Source organism: Solanum lycopersicum, chromosome 8 (genome assembly GCF_036512215.1).
Source record: "Solanum lycopersicum chromosome 8, SLM_r2.1".
In the NCBI taxonomy this organism is placed as follows: Eukaryota; Viridiplantae; Streptophyta; class Magnoliopsida; order Solanales; family Solanaceae; genus Solanum; species Solanum lycopersicum.
Genome location: NC_090807.1, coordinates 25,817,183 through 25,830,862, shown reverse-complemented (window position 1 = coordinate 25,830,862; position 13,680 = coordinate 25,817,183). Strand labels below are relative to the sequence as shown.

Genomic DNA, 13,680 nt, shown 5'->3' with positions numbered 1-13,680 from the left:
ATGGCTAAACCTACGCGGGCACATAGTTGGATTAAAACTTGTCAACTCATGTAGTGTAGCCACCCCTTCTTCATATACTCTCGGTGCTAGGAATAATTGCCCAGAGATTCATAATATTATAAATTATATGTGGAGGATAACTAGTGAACAACACATCTCAACTCACGAAGAGTATTCATCCTCAAAACTATCATAGAAAGCTCTTAGAATGTAGTGAGGTTTCTACTAAACACTTCATCACAACTCACGAAGAGTGTATACCCAAAAACTCACCTTTTTACATTACTTAACTTCTTTCATTTATTCAAGTGTGAGTGTTTGTACATGTGAGCACACCTTGCACATAAGAATCATTTCATCTACATTTTATTCTTTACATGCTTAGACATTCATTCTTCATATCACAGACATTAATATACTTCACATAATCATGTAATTCATTTAGGCGTACTCTCTAGCCTACATCACATAATAAGCTTCATAAATACATTTAATAGGAATAACTTCATTTCTGTATTACTTCAAATATCATTCCCTCATGGATTCATTAACACCACTGAAATAACTTCACATTCATACAATTCAAGTAAACACCGCCACCAAGAAGGTGGACCATATGCAACTCAAGAGTATTTCGATATTAAGGCAAAATAATAAAACCAACTTTCCCTTTTATCCAATCTTCCATCACCCATAGCATTTTACTATACCACTCATCATAATTTATCCCTTAGGGCAGTAAATAAAAAAACAACAACAACAACACATGTAAAGTAAAGCTCAAAGACTACAAAACCAAGCTCATTCAACCCATTTCTTACACCACAATTTGATAAAAAGCTTTAAAAGGAATTCATTGAAGTTTAAGCATTAAAATCTCCAAATAACATTTGAAATATCATCTTTAAATCATATGAAATATTTTCATGCATGACCCATATTCAGACTTGAAGATAGAAGAACTAAATCTATTACAAAAAGCTTCTTTAAATGAAGGGAGAGCAAGGATGACTACCATACCTTAGATATGACAAAAACCACTGATATGTGGTGAAGAAATCGACCACCAGCAGATCTCCTAGTTCTTCTTGACCTCTAGCTTCCAAGGAGTCTTGTGAGAGTGTTTTAAGACAGAGGGGTTCTGGGTTTTAGGAAATGGATTCCAAAATTAGGTCAGGGTTTTATATACTTTAATATACATAATAAACCATAAAAGTATCACTCAAGGTTAACAAAAGACTTTGGGTGAATTTACCAAACAACCCAAGCCAAAGCAGCATTTTTGAGAGCTTTTGGCAGCTGACAGACGACTCGAACCAATGGACCGTTTCGCCCATCGATGCCCCATTGGTGGAGAGTATTTGGTTGAGACGTAGCTTTATTAATAATCTATCTAGAAGATCAAGTGGAAGGACAAAGTCGATGGGCCGTTGGTTTGACCAGTGTCCGTCGTTTGGTCTCGTTTGTGGACACTGCCAAGGCAGTCTTTGGTCCTTGTCTATGGACCCTTGTGGGTCCTAGGTAGGGTGATACATTGATGTTATGCTCCTACAAATAGTCATCTAGATCTTATGAATATACCACATCAATAGCAGACAAAACGAATAAGTAAAACACACTCAAACAATCAGACACACAAGCACTTTCTAAGGCATATCTTCTTAACGTCATGGACGTTTGACCTCCAAACTTACCCAAAAATCACAAACTAACTAAAAAAATCATTATAACTCATATTTAATAAAAATTAACTCAACAAACAATCACGAAGAGCTATTTAACCTTAATTCATTTTAGGGGTTTCTCTTCCTCCTTAAACTTCCATTGAAGAGCATTGGCGCTCCAACATGGAGTCCAACTCTCAAAGGATTGAACTCAAATTTTAGACTAAACCATCGTTAAAGTACAAATTTTTTTACTCTTGGGATTCTATTCCCGAAGAGGTTCCATCAAAGAATATTTAAAAATCCCCAAAAATCAAGTTGTTTCTCTACACATTGGACTTCTTTGAAAAACAAAATTATGAATCTACTATGATGAATTATAATAACTTATGTTTTTTAGGTGTATAATGATAGGTATTTGTTGTTGTTTACTCTAATTTCTTATGGAGCCATGTTGTGTCACATTTCATAAATCTTCTTTCATCTGTTCTGAATTGTTTGAAGATGATGAATATATATATTGTTATATTGGTGTTGATTGTGTTATCACTCAATGGGAGGCTATGGGTTCTGTTTTTTGTATGTTTTAACCTAATTCTTTAAGAACCCATGAATGTCCCTAATCTCCTAATCTTAAATCTAAATTTAAGTTGAATTATGATAGAGGTGTAGTAATTTAGTATGATCTTGTTTAACTGATTATCCTATGATGATGATAATTGATTTGATGCGTAAATATCATCCATTTGAGGGAAAAATATTTTATGGCTTTATTGGAGGGAATTGGTACGATATTCAAGGCCATGATTACGTTGTTGTAGTATTATTGGACTATTTTTGGTAATTATTGTTAATTTAAGTATGAATGATGAAGTTATGTGTGTATGATCATGCTATAAATATGATAGTTATGAGATTATGATTGTTGTAATATTATGAGTGTTGAAGGTCATTTCTATGTGTATATTATCACTATGTTATGAAGTATTTTTCTCATATGATGTTGGATTGTGATGAAAGCACTTTATCATCCTAAAATTTATGAGCTAACGACAAATTATATGAGGGGTTGAAATCGTAATACCTATTCAATAAATCTATTGTAAGGAAGCCTTAAACACACTTTAAAAGGGGAATTCAGCTTAACACTTAGTGAGCTTGACAAACACAGGTTTCGTTCACAAAATAATGGATATTCACACTTTGTTTCTCATGAGGTTGAAACTAATATGCTAATTATCATAAAGGGAATTTCTAGTAACATCCTCTTAGTTTCATACTTGTGTGCCCCCATAGGAAACTCGCGAGTGGATCCACCTAGATGCTATATGAGTTTATGTGTCTCACCTTGGCATGTAATACACCACTTTTTGGTGTGAGGGGATGACACACTGGATTCCATGTTGGCTCATATGGTTTGTCTCGGTCATGGCATAGTTTCCCTAACGTTAAAATTAATGAATGAAAGTAATAAGATGAACACTAAGAAGGACTACTTAAGATGTTTTGGTTTGTGTAGGTACGGGCAAGGGACCTCACCTATACATTGCAAAGGTATACATCAGAGGGGAATTCTAGGGTAGGTTTTTTATCTATATATGTTATGAATAGTGTTTGTCTCATATGTTATGTGTGATGTTTGTTTCATATGATATACATGATGTTCGTCTGAATGCTCATGTATCATAATTAATTCTCTTGTTAGGATGATGTATGAGGTAATGCTTAAGATATGGTTGTTAGTTTACTTTGTTTATGTGGGGTAATGGGCCTTCACATACACATTGCAATCGTAGACATAGATTGTTTTTTTTAGTTAGACCTTTTGTTGTGTTTATTAAATGGACTCTGTGTATGAAATATTGACTATGTCTTTGTTACTGTCTTACCCGTTAACATGAACATGAACATAAATATGTTTTGGTTTGGTGATATAGACTTGTACATATTCTTGTAATGTATATAAAAGGATTTAAAATGAACTTAGCATGCTTATAAGAAAATGTACATTTATGCATATTTTCAAATGAATTACTTGAATATGTATCCGTACATAGTACATGATGTTTGTACAAACCACTATCTCATTTATTTTTACATAAATGTATTTTGGGCAACTCACGTTTTTCAAGGACTGTTTCCTAAAGACGATTTGGAAGAAAGGTGTTATTCGGCTATGATACATCACAACAATAACATTTATCGCCTTATGGTGCATGCATGAAAAGTGGAGGAAACAAGGTCTAGGAGAAAGAATAAAGATGCGAAGAGGGCAAGGTCTTTTGATTGTCGTTGTTCAAAGAATAGCCTTGAAATCCAAGACAAGCCTAGATTCAAGAAGAGGTTCTCCAATCCAGTTCCATCAGAATTTCCTAAGTCTCTTTATGATAAGGTGTCAAAACCTAGAGACCAAAATGAAAGGAATGGGAACTCACCAAATGAGAAGCCTACATGTGCAAAGTGTGTAAAAGGAAACCTTGATAAATGCTTGGTCTGAATGGGAAAATGTTATTGTGATGTAAAGAGTGGTTAAAAGTGAGTGATTTCCCTAACGTCAAGGGTAAAAAAGAAGGGTGGTAAATCTCAAGAAACTGGTTCTCGTGATACTCCAAAGAAGAATTTTTTTATTCTCTCCACACTAGGGGTTAGCAAGAGACTTCTCCCGCCGTGGTGACTAGTATGTTGAAAGTCTTCTCTATTGATGTATATGATTTACTTTTCCCCGGTGCTACCCTATCATTTGGTTTTCCTCTAATTACTAAAAGGTTTGATTCTTTGCCCGATGTTTTGCATAAACCTTTTATAGTCCTTACTCCGGTGGGTGAGTCAGTTGTTGCAAAAAGGGTGTATTGGAATTGTATTATAATGTTTATCATAGAGTTTCTTATGTTAAACTAGTAGGAGTTGATATGCTTGATTTCGATATTATATTGGGTGTAGATTGGTTGCATGCTTTTTTTTCCTCTATTGATTGTAGGACAAGGGTGGTGAAGTTTTTCTTTGCAAATCAATAATTTGTATAGTGGAATGGTGAAAATTGTATTCCTAGAGGTTGTATCATCTCTAGTCTAAAAACATGCAAAATTATGTCTAAAGGTTGTCGATATCATATAGTAACAGTCCAGGATTTAGACTCCAAAATTCCTCCGATTGAGTCGGTCCCCGAAGTGATTCAATTTCTGCATTTCTCTCCAAATGATCTTCTTGGTATTCCTCCCGATAAGGGAATTAATTTTGGTATTGATTTACTACGGATAAAAATGGCATTTCAATTCCTTCTTATTGGATGACTACGATTGAATTGAAGGAGTTGAAGGGTTAACACAAACATTTACTAGACAAGGGCTTCATATGGCCTATTATTTCTCCATGGGGTGCTCTTATATTGGTTGTAAAGCAGAAGGATGGGTCCTTTAGAATGTTTATTGATTACCACCAACTCAATAAAGTCACAATAAGGAATAAGTATTCGCTTCCTCGAAGTGATGACTTGTTTTATCAAAATCCAAGGGGCAAGCTACTTTTCTAAGATTTATTTGAGGTCACGCATCATAAATTTAGGGTGAGCGGTGAGGATATACCAAAGTCATCGTTTCAAACTAGATATCATCGTTATGAGATCGTAGTAATGTCCTTTGGTCTCGCTAATGCTCCGACTGCATTTATGGACCTAATGAATAAGTATTTCAAAGTTACCTAGATTTTTTTTTCATTGACTTTATTGACGGCATCTTGGTATATTCAAAAAATAAGAGTGATCACATGAACCATTTCAGAGTGGTATTGTAAGTAACTAAAGAACATCAATTGTTTGTCATGCATAGCAAATGTGTGTTTTTGTTGAAGACAGTGACATTTCTTGGTAATATAATCTCTAGTGAGGGAGTTGAGGTAGACCTAAGGAAAATGGAGGCGGTGAAAAATTTGCCTAGACCATTGACTCAAACAATTATTAGAAGTTTCTTGGGTTTAGTGGGTTATTATAGGAAAGTTCGTGGATAGTTTTGAATCCATTGAATCTCCCTTGACTACTTTGACCCAAAAGTGTAATAAATTTGAGTGGTCGGAGGCATGCGAGAAAAGCTTTCAAATGTTGAAAGATAGGGTTACTTCTGCTCCGATATTGACTTTACGGGAGGGTACAAACGGGTTTGTTGTGTATTGTGATGCATATCGTGTGGGTTTAGGATGTGTTCTTATGCATTATTTTAAGGTGGTAGCCGACACATCCAGGAAAATTAAGGTGCATGAGAGAAACTATCTAACTCATGACCTTGAGTTATTGGTCGTGGTGTTTGCCTTGAAAATAAGGAGGAATTACTTGAATGTTGACCATGTTGATCTTTTTACCGACTATAACAGTCTCCAATAAGTGTTTGCCTAAAAGAAGTTGAATCTACAACAAAGAAGGTGATTAGAATTGTTGAAAGATTACAACATGAGTTTCGTCTATCACCGCTGCAAGGCCAATGTGGTGGAGGATAGTCTAAGTCGTATGAGTATCTGTAGTGTTTCACACATAGATGAAGTCAAGAAAGGCCTAGAGAAAGATTTCCATAGGTTGGCTAGGATGTTGAGGTTGTAAGATTCTCCGAATGTTGTGTTAATGGTCCATCATAACTCTGAGTCATCTTTAGTGGATTAGGTGAAGTCCAAACAACACCTTTTGTCAACCATTGATGGAGTTGAAAGAGTCAGTTCTTGGTTAGTTCAATAAAACATTCTCCTTAGGGGGGATGGTGTTTTGAGGTACCAAGGGAGATTGTATGTTCCCAAGGTGGATTGGTTGAGGGACTTGATCCTTAAGGAATCCCATAGGTCCAAAAACTCCATTCATCAAGGTTCGAGAAAAACGTACCATGACCTTAGGGAAACTTATTGGTTGGAAGGTTTGAAGAAGGACATAACGTAGTTTGTCGCTAAATGTCCAAATTGTAAACTAGTATAGGCCGAACATCAAAAGTTGGGTGGCTTACTACAAGAAATCCAAGTTCCTACTTGGAAGAGGAAAGACATCAATATGGATTTTGTAGTGGGTTTGCCTCGGACTAAAAAGCAATCTGACTCTATATTAGTGATTATGGATAGGTTGACCAAGTCCGCTTATTTTATTTCCGTCAAATCTACTTATTCGGCGGATGAATATTCTAGGATGTTCATAGATGAGATTGTGTGTCATTATTTGTATTCTGTTATCCATTATATCGAATCGGGGTGGAGAATTTACGTCTACGCTTTGGAGGTCATTCTAAGAAGGTTTGGGAACTAAGGTGAATTTGAATATCGCTTTTCATCTCCAAAAGATGGTCAAGCAGAACACAATTTTCAAACATTTGATGATATGGTTAGGGATTGTATTATTGATTTCAAGGAGAATTGGAATAACCATTTGCCTTTGGTGGATTTTGCTTATATAATAGCTTTCATTGATCCATCTCAATGGATCCCTATGAATCCTTATATGATAGGAGGTGTTCTCTTATTGGATGGTATGATGTGGTTGAGCCTTCAATTCTTTTCCCAATTTTATTTATAAGACTTTAGAGAAAGTTCATATTATAAGGAACCGGTTTCTAACAATCTATAGTCGGCAAAAGTCTTATGCCGATCATAGGACAAGGGATATGGAGTTTGAAGAAGGTAATAAGGTGAATCTTAAAATTTCACCTAAGAAAGGGATGGTTAGATTTTGCAAGAAGGGGAAGTTAAGTCCTCGTTATGTAGGTCCCTACAAAATTTTTCAAAGGGTTGGTAAGGTTGCTTATTAATTGGGACTCCCTAGTGAATTGGCTTCGGTTCATCCAAGTTACTGTGTTTAAGAAGTGTATCGATGATCCAGAGTGTATCCTTCCAATTAAGGGTCTTGGTGTCAAGGATAATCTTTCCTATGAGGAAATCCCGGTTCAAATTCTTGATAAGCATGTATATAAATTGAGGAATAAAGAGGTTTTTTTGGTAATGGTATTTTGGAAGAATCACCTATTTGAGGTTTAAACATGGGAGGCCGACGCAGACATGAAGTCCCGTTGCCCTCATCTATTTTATATGTATGGTTAGTAATTATTACTAATAATGAATATAATAACCCAAATTGATTATTTTTTTATATTTTTAGTGAAGTGTTGTAAAATGTGCATTTTTTTACAGTGAATTACAGTGAAGTAGAACATTTGAACGTTAAATTTATGTCCTTGATTTTGTTGAGTTATCTTGTGCAATTTAATATTGTTGGTATTTATGAATTTATGTGGAGCATGTTGATAAGTTTAAGTTTGATATAATTGACTCATAAATGCTATGTTGAGCTGTTGTTGTTGTGAGAATGATATTCCTCAAAATGTAATGCTGAGCCTCATGGGTGGTAATTGAAATTTCGAATTTTCTTGTTCCTTGAAATTTGGCTGATGTTGTTATGTATTTCTTATTGGTTTGGATGCAACTTTTGAGTCTTTTACTTCCTTCAAAAAAAAATTTTTGTCATTCGGGGACGAACTTTCCTAGGGGGGGGATAATGTAACATTTCAAAAATTCAATACGTATTTTAAAGCTTAACATAAGTGTCATCAGGTCTAGAAACTGTTTTAGGGCCTAATTTAATGTTTATAATTCATTTAGAAAGCCTAGAAACAAAAAAACATCTAAGAACGTTCATGGCATCCGGAAACTAAGCCTATTTGACTAGTTTTTAGGTGGTGAAATTCCATGGAAATTGGTGGTTTGTATTTAACATGTATTTAATTAATTCATGATCAAAACGTCTGGGTACAAATTCCCATTGACTAACCAAGGTCCCTTCAAGAGGACCCTAGCACGTTGAAGACAACACTTCCTAGGCAGTGTGCATTTATGAAACTAAGATGACAAAGCGTGTTTTGATCGACGGGACGTCGATTCCAACCATCGAGAAAAACTTAGCCAATTCGTTTGAGGTTGTCACTTTCATAGTGTCTGACAAGGATTAAGGTTGTGCTGCACAGAAGGGGCATCATCTGTAGAATAATTTAAGATCCGTCGATAGTGGTGTCATCAATTGTACTGTAAATTTTTCCTAGACATTTTAACTTAGCTTCATTTAATTAGTTAAGGGGATAGGTCGTGAATTTGGAGTTTAAGGGAGTCTAATTAATTTAATAACCCCCTATTTAAAGACCCTAACATTCATTACACTAAACATAGTTTAGAAAACAAATCCTCTTCCTTTTCTCTACTCTCTCTCTCTATCTCTATTGGAAAACACCATTGAACACAATCTAGGGGGATATTTTTGGGGCTGTAACGGGGAGATTTCAAAGTCAAATCTTCATCAAACTTTAAGGTAAGGGATATAATTCACCATTGACACGTTTTTCCTCAAAGGGCACCTTCAAAGTATTTTACAAAGGTTTGTATTCATGTGGGTTCTTCTCAATCTCCAAAATCATGTTATGAATTGATTTTTTATGGTTTCTTTTGAAAATATGAACAGATTAACATGGATTGTAACTTAATTATGATCTATCTTGATGGTCATGTCTAGTTTGTAGATGATGACCCTTAACCCTTAACACTAGCTTTGATATTTATGTGATTTAGGTTGTGTTTGTTTCATTTGACCTGATTATTAGTTAAATTACTATATGATTATATTGTAAGACTAATCATGAACAAATTAGGGAGATTTGTAGTCTTTAATACTAGTTCATGAGATGTGATATAGATGATGAGAATTGACTTTAAGTATCTTGTCTTAAGGGTTGATTTTGTATTGAATTATGGTATAGTGATTCTTTTTGACTTATTATCCTGTTGTCTATTTAATTATGTTTAGGTTGTTACCTAATTGAATTTAAGTAAGGGTTGACGGTAAAACCTTTGTGATGAATTAGGAAGGACACTTGGTAAGTCTTAGAATCCTTATTCTTTACTTCAATTTCGGATTAAGTATGATTGCCTCATGATGGTATGTTGGAGTATGCCTTGGATTAGGATTGTTAGGGTTGGTACAAAGTTAAATTGAAATATCTTGTCTATGGATGTGAGATTGAGTAAGATGTTAATGTTATCAGGATGTTGATGCTTACCAATGTGCCTTGTTCTATCAAGAAAGGACTTTGCTAACCAATGTGCCTTGTTCTATCATGAAAGCATATGTAATGTGTTAACCTCACTTATAAGAATTCTAATGAGAGGACTATACTCATGAAATTCTTAATGATCTATCATGATGATTATACAAGGTCTAGACCCTATGATCCAAATTAAGATATGATGATTAATAAAGCCACTAAAGATATTTCAACAAAGGGACTTAGCTTAGACCCGAATGAACATGACAATCCGAGTTAGACTCCTGATACCTATCTTATGAATCAATTGTAAGGGAAAAGACACATCAAAAAGGAAATTTTGCTTAGCACCAAGCGATCTTGACAATGAGAGGTGTTCCTTCACAAAGAAAGGTAGGTTCTCACTATGTTCACTCATGAGGTGAAAACTATAATGCTAATTAGCATTAACAGTGTTTCTAGTAACAACCTCCTAGTTCCTTAACTATGTTCCGCCATAGGAAACCTCGCTAGTGAATCCACCTAGATGCTATATGAATGAATATTTCTTAGCCTGTCATGTCGGACACCCTTTTTTTGGGTTGAGCGGATGACACTGGATTCCATGTTAGCTCACATGATCTATGTCGGTTATGGTAATGTTTCCCGAAAGTTAAAATGAAAGAATGAAAGTAATAAGATGAACTATAACTAGGACTACTCAAGTGGTTTTGCTTTGTGTAGGTAAGAATATGGGACATTACCAATAAATTGCACAAGTAGACCTTGAGGCGAAATTTAGGGTATGTTGTTTATGAATGTATGTTATGAATATATTGTATGTTTTTTTCTCGTATGCTATGTATCATGTTGGTTTCACTTGATACACATGGTGTTAGTATGAATTGTTATGCATGATAATGACTACACTTGTTATAGTGATATATGAGGTAAAAGATCATGCTTAAGATCGCTTTGTTGGTTTACTCGGTTTATGTGGGGTTATGAACCTCCAAATACACATTGCACTGGTAGAGTTGGATTGGAATTGTTAATAAAGTATTGTGATGCATTGTTGAAATTGACTTTATGAATGACATGTTGACTATGACTTCTTTATTGTGTAACTGTTGAACATGAAGATGATATTTTTTTCCTGTGGTGATAAGGACTTGTATATGTTCTTAGAATGTGCATAAAGACTTTTAAAGTTAACTTAAATTCTTATAACAAAATTTCACTTTGTGCACATTTTTAAATGTTTTACTTGAATATTTATTCGTACTTAGTTTGTGTGGTTTGTACTAACGCATATGTCTTCTATTTCTACATAAGTGTAATTTCGGGCTACTCATGTGCTTCAAGGACAATTTCCAAATGGATATTGAATTGTTTTCAATTTGGTGAGTCCTCATATGCGAGGACAAAGCATATTAATGTAGTTTTGTTATTTTGCTTATACTGATATTCATTGTTATATTCCTCCCAATTCAAGAACTATGTTGTACTCGTTTTATAAAATTTGTAATATTATAAGGGATATGTTCCAATTCTCAAACTCTTATGTTATATGGTCATATAAGACAATTATAGATCGTATTTGGATATACGAAGTGATGTGGAACTTCAAATGAAAAATTTTAATTTTTTTACTTTTTATTATATCAATGATGCAAGGATGTATGATAGGGTCTAGTCTAAGGCCTATTCGAGGACGAAGACGTCGATTACGATTAGGAGGTACTCTCCTATCCTGATATTTGTACATATTATATTCTCTAAAACTAATCCCACTCTACTCCATGATTACAAAAATATAACCCTTCATATTTCTCCAAGCATCATTTACCAAGCATTGACAAAACACATGGAAGTGGATTGAAAATCTATTAGAGAAGTTGTACATAAGAGTTATTATCTTCCACATGTATCTAATAATCTTAAAATAGTATATGTCTTTTCAAATATATGAAATGGCAAGGCCATTAGTGTCTACATTCAAATTGATCATCTTTTATTCATTCACATCATTTTGAGGTTATATGTGAGGATGTTCAACTGACTGTAATAGTTCTAGATATCGCTTTAGTAGTTCTAAATAATTATTTAGTTTTGGTGTCGATTTCTTTCTCTGTGTAGGGAATTTTCTCGATTAATATAACATATTTTTAAATATACTATAATTAGGAATATAAAATATTTAGGAATGTAAACAGAAAATTCTAGGCATGTATATAGTAAGTTTTATTTAATCAAAAAGCCCTTTATTTCATAGTTCTCATTCTGCAAACTTTAAAGTCATCATATAAAGGTTTTTACAAATAATATCGTAGTGTGATTATTATTGGCTACAAAAGAAATAAAAAAGTACTTTTTTAATTGTAGCATAGAGTAATGACAGGTTGATATGATGAAAATGATATATTTGATCAAATTACCTCTTAGATTAATTAGACAATTAAAATAATATGTTATAATTTCAAAGTTCTAAATATAAAAAAGGAAATCAATTTAAGGAAAAATGTCAATTTCATTAAAGAAAATAACATCAAATTTTGAGAAAATATCACAAATACTACAAGAAATCTTTGACCATATCAATTTTAATATTTATCTATTGATTTTTTTGGCATGATATTAATGAACTTGATAGTATATATTGTGAAAAAAAGGAACACTTCAAAGTAAAACAATAAAATATATTACTTCTTACCATACAACATGGAAAAGTCTTCGGTGGTTGTGTTTCTGCTAGTCACCTCTTTCATCTTTTCATTTGGTTGGTTTTTCTTTCTACCTCCTTCATCGCTAGAAAATTTAATAATTTTAGAAAATTTTCATCTGATTTATGTTTTTTGTTTTTAATAATAATATTTCGTTGTTGATATAAAAAAATCAAACAAATGAAATTTTAATAGAAAAATTTCAGTGAGTAACTATAATAAGATCTATGCAAATAGTTATTTCATTGGATGTTTTATATAAGTGGGTTTAATTATATATCAGTAAACCATTTACATGGTACAATTAAGAGGGTTAATCAAAATGTATTTAGTCTCTAATAAGTAACTTATTTTCATATATAAATGCGCTTGATGGGTCATATTTTATTGGCTAATTTTTATATTTTATGATATAGTGGATACTTGTTCCGCCTCCTATACATCAAGTATCTCTATCTATGAACCCCACTACATCAAAAGGATAAATTATAGATCGAAACAACAAAACTCGTCAACAATTCCATTTTGTACTATATAGTTTTGACAACCTGATTATAAAAAATTCTACTATCTATTTTTTTAGTGAGGTTCTAATATCTTTTCAATTTATAGATGTAGCAATCGGCCAACAATGTGGCGATCAAGACTGTGCAGCGGTAATTCCATTTTGCAGAATTGGAATAAGGGAATGTATCGATGGACTTTGTAAATGTTGTGTTTCACCAACATGTGCTGATGATGATCAAGAAAATGTTGGACTTGGTAATAAATTATTGAGTTTTGAAGAATATTCTTCTAATAATTAGTTGTTAAATAACTATGTGGAATTTATTTTAATCATGTTCATCTTATTAGTGCCTTTTCATTGTTTAATGAATGGAAGATTAAGTTCTAAGGAGTATCTTAATATTATAATATGTTTATTAGTTGAGCTTGTTGAAACAATAATAACGATGTAGTTACCTAAAAGAAGTGGAGATTAGCTATGACGTCCAAAATAATATGCATGTTATGGTAGATTGATATAGACCTACATATCCTATAATTCACATATCTGATTTTATTCTACTTGATATATGAAATTAAAAGGAATTTAAAAACATTCTTTTTGTATATAACTGTTTAATAAAATTTGTGTTATAAACCAGCAAAGGATTGAGCTTTTATAGACTTCTAATAAAATTAGTTCACCAACAACAATCAAGACATTGTACAGACCATAGGACTAATCAAATAAAATTCAATATTTTGAGTTTTGTCACTTATTAA

At 33.2% G+C, this 13,680-nt stretch overlaps 1 long non-coding RNA gene across 1 annotated transcript; it reads left to right on the top strand.

Moving 5' to 3' along the window:
* The first annotated feature begins 12,389 nt into the window (after window positions 1-12,389).
* Window positions 12,390-13,262, top strand: LOC138337663 (uncharacterized). The gene is made up of 2 exons (XR_011211053.1): window positions 12,390-12,467; window positions 13,024-13,262. It is a non-coding gene; the product is annotated as an uncharacterized lncRNA (long non-coding RNA).
* Window positions 13,263-13,680: the final 418 nt, after the last annotated feature.